This window comes from Ictalurus furcatus, chromosome 22, assembly GCF_023375685.1.
Source record: "Ictalurus furcatus strain D&B chromosome 22, Billie_1.0, whole genome shotgun sequence".
Taxonomy (NCBI): Eukaryota; Metazoa; Chordata; class Actinopteri; order Siluriformes; family Ictaluridae; genus Ictalurus; species Ictalurus furcatus.
This window is the reverse complement of record NC_071276.1, coordinates 16,210,893-16,216,892: the sequence shown is the minus strand read 5'-3', so window position 1 is coordinate 16,216,892 and position 6,000 is coordinate 16,210,893.

The window sequence follows — 6,000 nt, the reverse complement described above, 5'->3', positions numbered from 1 at the left end:
CTGATCCCTTTCTATCAACAACATCGCCGTCTGAGCCAACAACATGCTCATCTGAAAAAAAAAAACACCACACACACACACACACCCACACACACACACACACACACACACACACACAATCCTGCACCCTCCTCCATCTTCCTCCCCAGGCCTCTTCGTACATGCCCAGGACACGACTGTGACACGTAAAAGAAACTGCCAAAAAGAACGAAAAAAAGCCCTAGGAGCTGAAATGTACTGCCGCAATATGCCCTTACATGCCCCACACACGCAAACACCCAGCTTCATTTTCCCACACTTTCTACACTCATAAAGCATGCTCATAGCTGCAGGTGTTATTATAAATTTATTAGGAAGTTACTTCTATTTATCTTAGGCTTGGCTAGCATACTTCCGTTCGATTCATTCAGTGGTCACTCTACCTCCACTTCTCCACATATTAAAATATATGTAGCTGATTTAAACACTTTAAACTTTGACTAAATTTCATGTTTCATTTGCAAGGACATTTTTGTATATTGTATATTGCTGATGTAAAATATACCTCTGATTGCTATTTGTATTGTTATTAGACTAGGCAATAGATAAATGGTACATGTAGAGTAGATTAAAGGATAAATCCACCCTGGACGATTTGTACACTAACCTTAATAATTAACCTGAGCTTCAACAATGAACTTTTTCATTAACATGTCCGTGTATGTCTACTTTAACTTTCCTGTTACCCACAATGCAGTTTGACTACCTACTAATAGTGTTGTAGTAGGATTTAGCCCCTTGTTTCAAATCTACCTAAAGAGAACGATGCAGCGGCGCTTTAGTCCTTTAGTCCGTCCAACTCTCTCGCATCCGCATCTGTGCCCTCGGCTCAGCTTCGAAGGATTTTAACTTTCACGCTAATACAAACGTCAATGCTCGACATCTCGTAGATCGCCGACTAGCCGAGCCGAGACTGGAGCGGCAATGTTTGCACCAACGTCTCTACTACTTCTGTGTTTGATTTCTCATTAAATGTAGAAAATGCTGAGCGAGAAAAGAAGCTTGCTCTTTTTATAAGCTAACAGCTAAACCTGAGCGTTATCGTTTATGATTGTTTTTTCTCATCTATTAAACGCCGTTGTAACCTCACTTGCAATGTCCTGCTAATAATGACATCAGAACAACACACGACAGCTAACATCCCACACAACTAACGAAAAAAAAAACCAGCACCGACCAACAAACTAGCACTAGAGTCGCTCATTTATAGTCACGTCGCAAATATTTTGATATAAATGTTGAATATGTTTCAGGGTGGAGCTTTCCTTTGTGCACTATTGTAAATAATGCTGTAGGTATTATCCAGGTCCTTGTATCTTGCAGTTTTCGAATCATTTCATTTCTCTCTCCATTGCTTTCTCCCCCCCCCCAAAAAAACAACAACAACAAAAAAACATTTCTCTGACATGATCTGGATCTGTTAAGCCAACAAAACTGTGGATCAATTTACTTCTCTTTGTTGTTTTTTTTTCTCTGTCATTTTTTTCCACATGCTCCGATCTTTCTTTACAATAAGTCATGTGATCAAGTCTTTTCAGAAAGTGCAAAATGTAGCAGATTATCATTTTTTTAAAAGCTTTGAGACTCGCAAAAGATGAACACGCGAAAGGGACCCAAAATACAGTAAGTGGCGTAAATCCAATAACACAGCTATTATTACAGGACGTTTTGAGTGGATGGTTTTAATATTGAATTCTGCTTGAAATGCTCTGTAATGATTTCTGTAGCGTCGTGTGACGTCCTTCTACCCAAAGGGTACCTTTCGTACTACAAACAGGATTGTGTGTTAATGTAAATCAGTGTTGTATTATGGTTGTTTATTAATATAGATGGCGGTGGAAGTAATTTTACATTTCTACGTTCCTTGAATCAGCTTCAGCTTTCGTTTTTTTGGGGGGCTAAATGATCAACTACAGGAAGATCTTTTGCATTTTGTGACTCGTACTAGTACACACGGTGAATGGTAGTAATGCTCGGACACCGTGTAGCACTTTTGTCTTAAAACAATCTTTCCGAGGGCTTTGATGTGAAAATATATTTTGTAAGCTGGGAATATTACATGAAGTGTGTAATTAATTCATTTATTTGATTTAATAATTTTTTTTTTTGCTGAGGTTCTACAGCATATGGTAGAGACTGTATCAAGTGGACGTTTGTACGCTGTCAGTACGCTGCCAAGCTTGTACTGTGAAATTCCGGCAATGCTTCAAGCGTTTGCATATAGTCAGTCGAAATGAAGTGCGAGCAATGGATAAATATGCTTTCCTGATTTATCACATAAGGAGAAATGATATTTATTGTGATTGTAGCGGAAATCCTTCAGGATGCCCTACAGATTTGAGGAGCAATGTGCTAATATGTTAACAACAAACAGCTATGTAACCTGTCCAATCTGACACAAACATTGTGATTTTTGATCTCTAGACGATTTTAATATAGATACATCCAGGTCTCGTTGTTTTTTTTTAATCACCAAATGTGCTTTTGAAGGCCAGTCCTACTCTGTGAGACGATAAAATACCAATATATGTTCAAAACTTATACTCTCATGTGCCAATAAAAGTATGTACGATGCTAAACTGGTTTGAATTATTCTTGTAAGCCAGCAGGTTCACTCTTCACTGCACTTTTCCTTAGGGATCTAGTTTCTAGTTTCCATTTCCCTTCAATGCTAAATTTAATTCATACCCAGGTTCTTGTGGAATTTCTGACAGTTTTATGCCACAGGTGAGTTTTTAATGTACAGATATACAGTAGAGGGATAGTATGGGGGGTTACGCCATACTGATATGATGAAAAAGTGGGTGGCTTTATTTAAACTTTAGCTCCTATACTGATTTATATATACAAATCTGGGACTATGTTCACATGTACTGTATATACAGTATAGGCTTACTTCAAGTCAAGTACTTTATATTTCCAGTTGGAGTATTTTTTTTTTTTTTACTCTATTTTCTTTAATGAAGCTCGATTAGAAGAGAGTGAAAAAAGAGAGCTGCTTTCTTATAATAAAATAAGAAAACAATATTTATATACAAGAAGGCAAGAACAATTAGGATAAGTGGAATAAATAAAAATGCTAAATAAAATAAGATGAATTCAACAAATAATTTTTTACTTTTTTTTCTTTCATTTAACTCAGCTTTATACTGTAAGGCATTACAGGTTTGGTTAAACTTAGAAACGAAAGTTACTTTAAAGACCTGAGTAAACTCGACTTGAAGATAATCTTTGTTTCAACTCACAGTAAAAAGTTTTACAAGTCAAGACAATGGATTACTTTAAGTTTCATTTTTGAAAACTTATAAACTTGAGTTCAATATCCAAGACTTGTCATGACATCTTACAGAGAAGAAATAAGTTTATATAACTTAAAGGGGCTACCATTTATTACAGTGTATTTATATAAATAAATAAAAGACAAGACTAAAAAAAAAAAAAAAAAAAGACTCAATACTACAGACCTTAAAGAGACTCAAAGGACTGAGAGTGAGAAAAACATACATTTAAATTGCATTAAAAATGTATATTATGGTGGATGAGTTAATTTTTTATTTTAAAAGAAAAGAAAAAAAGAAAGCTGTTCCATAATTACATTTAAACCTCATTTGAATGCACAGAATAGCTCAAATCATCTGCATAGAAGCTCTTGAAATAGAACTGGTGCAGAGGAGGTTTGGTGTCATGCCATGTAGAAATTTGAAAATAATTAATTTTAAAAAATGCTACTTTAAACTTCATAATTGAATTAGTATCCTTTTAAAAGTTTAGGTTTTGTATAGCTATGTATATTATTTGATATGGGCTCCAAAAAAAAAAAATGCATCTATCCATCCATTTTCTGTAGTGCATATCCTACACAGGGTTGAGGGAGCCTGAAGCCTATCTCAGGGGACTCGGGGCACCAGGTGGGGGACACCCTGGATGGGATGCCAACCTATCGCAGATCACAATCGCACACACACAATCATTCATACACTACAGATAATTTAGAGATGCTAATCCGACTACAACATGTCTTTGGACTGGGGGAGGAAACCGGAGTACCCGGAGGAAACCCCCGAAGTACGAGGAGAACATGCAAGCTCCGCGCACACAGGGCGACGGCGGGAATCGAACCCCCAAACCTGAAGGTGCGAGGCAAACGTACTAACTACTAGCTTAGTGATCCCCAGGGTTAGGGGGTTCGATTCCCCCCTCTGCCCTGTCTCTAAATTGTCTGTAGTGTGTATGTGTATGAATATGCCCTGCAATGGGTTGGCACCCCATCTGGGGTATCCCTTGCCTTGTGCCCCGAGTCCCCTGAGAGAGGCTCCAGGCTCCCTGTGACCCTGTATAGGATAAGCACTACAGACACTGGATGGATTGATGGATGGATGGATGGATAAATAGATGTAATAAGTTATCTGTGTGAACAGGGACAGAAATCAGCACACAGATGCTTTATTTTCACTTTAACAGACAACAGTTGCAACCATATTTCCAAATATCTATTTGCAACATGGCTTGTGTTGACATTTAAATCTCAAATCACAATTTTTCATCAGGGAATGCAGGGAGCAATCATTTACATCGCTCAACACGGTGTCTATTTTAAGAACATTGTGCTGTCAAATGAGTATAGAACAATAAGCCATAACACTGTATTGCTGTCATCCTGGAAAGGTTGATCTGAGCAGATGACTCAAAGCTACAGTGCCCTCCACTAATATCGGCACCCTTGGTAAATATGAGCAAAGAAGGCTGTGATGAATTTTCTTTATTGTTTAATGTTTTGATATTTTGTACAAAAAAAAATATAGAAAAATTACACTACTCTCATGGATATCAAACAACTGCAAACACAACACAGGTTTCTCAGAAAAAAATATAGGTATTTTAATAAAATATCTTTGTTAAATATAGGTGTGCAACAATTAGTGGCACACCTATGAATTCATATGAGAAAAATATATTTGAAGTATATTCCCATTGATATTTTATATTTTTAGCACTCCTGGGTGACTAGGAACAAGAAATTGTTCAATCATGACTTCCTGTTTCACAGGGGTATAAATATGAGGTAACATATAGGCCAAATTCCCTTAGTCATTCATAACAATGGGTTAGACCAAGGAATATAGCTGTGATGTGCGGCAAAAGTTTGTTGAGCTTCACAAAATGGGAAGCAAAATAGCACAAGCATTGAAAATGCCCATTTCCTCCATTAGGGCAATAATTAAGAAATTCCAGTCAACTGGAAATGTTATGAATCAACCTGGAACTGAACGTGTGTCTATATCGTCTCAGCGCACTGTGAAGAGGACGGTTCGAGTGGATAAAAAACCTCCAAGGATCACAGCTGGAGAATTGCAGAAGTTAGTTGTGTCTTGGGGTCAGAAAGTCTCCAAAACTACAATCTGAAGTCACCTACATCACCACAAGTTGTTTGGAAGGGTTTCAAGAAAAAAACTCTACTCTCATCCAAAAACAAACTCAAGCATCTTCAGTTTGCCAGACACTACTGGAACTTCAAATGGGATCGGGTTCTATAGTCAGATGAAACCAAATAGAGCTTTTTGGTAATAAACACCAGAGGTGGTTTTGGTACACACAGAGTGGTAGCCATATGGAAAAGTACCTCATGTCCACGGTTAAATATGCTGGTGGATCTTTAATGTTTTGGGGATATTTTTCTGCCAGAGGACCTGGACATTTGTTAGGATACATGGCATCATGGACTCAATCAAATATCAACAGATATTAAATGAAAACCTGACTGCCTCTGCCAAAAAGCTTAAAATGGGCCGTGGTTGGTTCTTCCAGCAGGACAATGATCCAAAACATACATCAAAATCAACACAAAAATGGTTTACTGACCACAAAATCAAGGTCCTGTCATGTCCATCCCAGTCCCCTGACTTGAACCCACAGAAAACCTGTGGGGTGAACTGAAGAGGAGACCACCAGTGTGGACCTCGA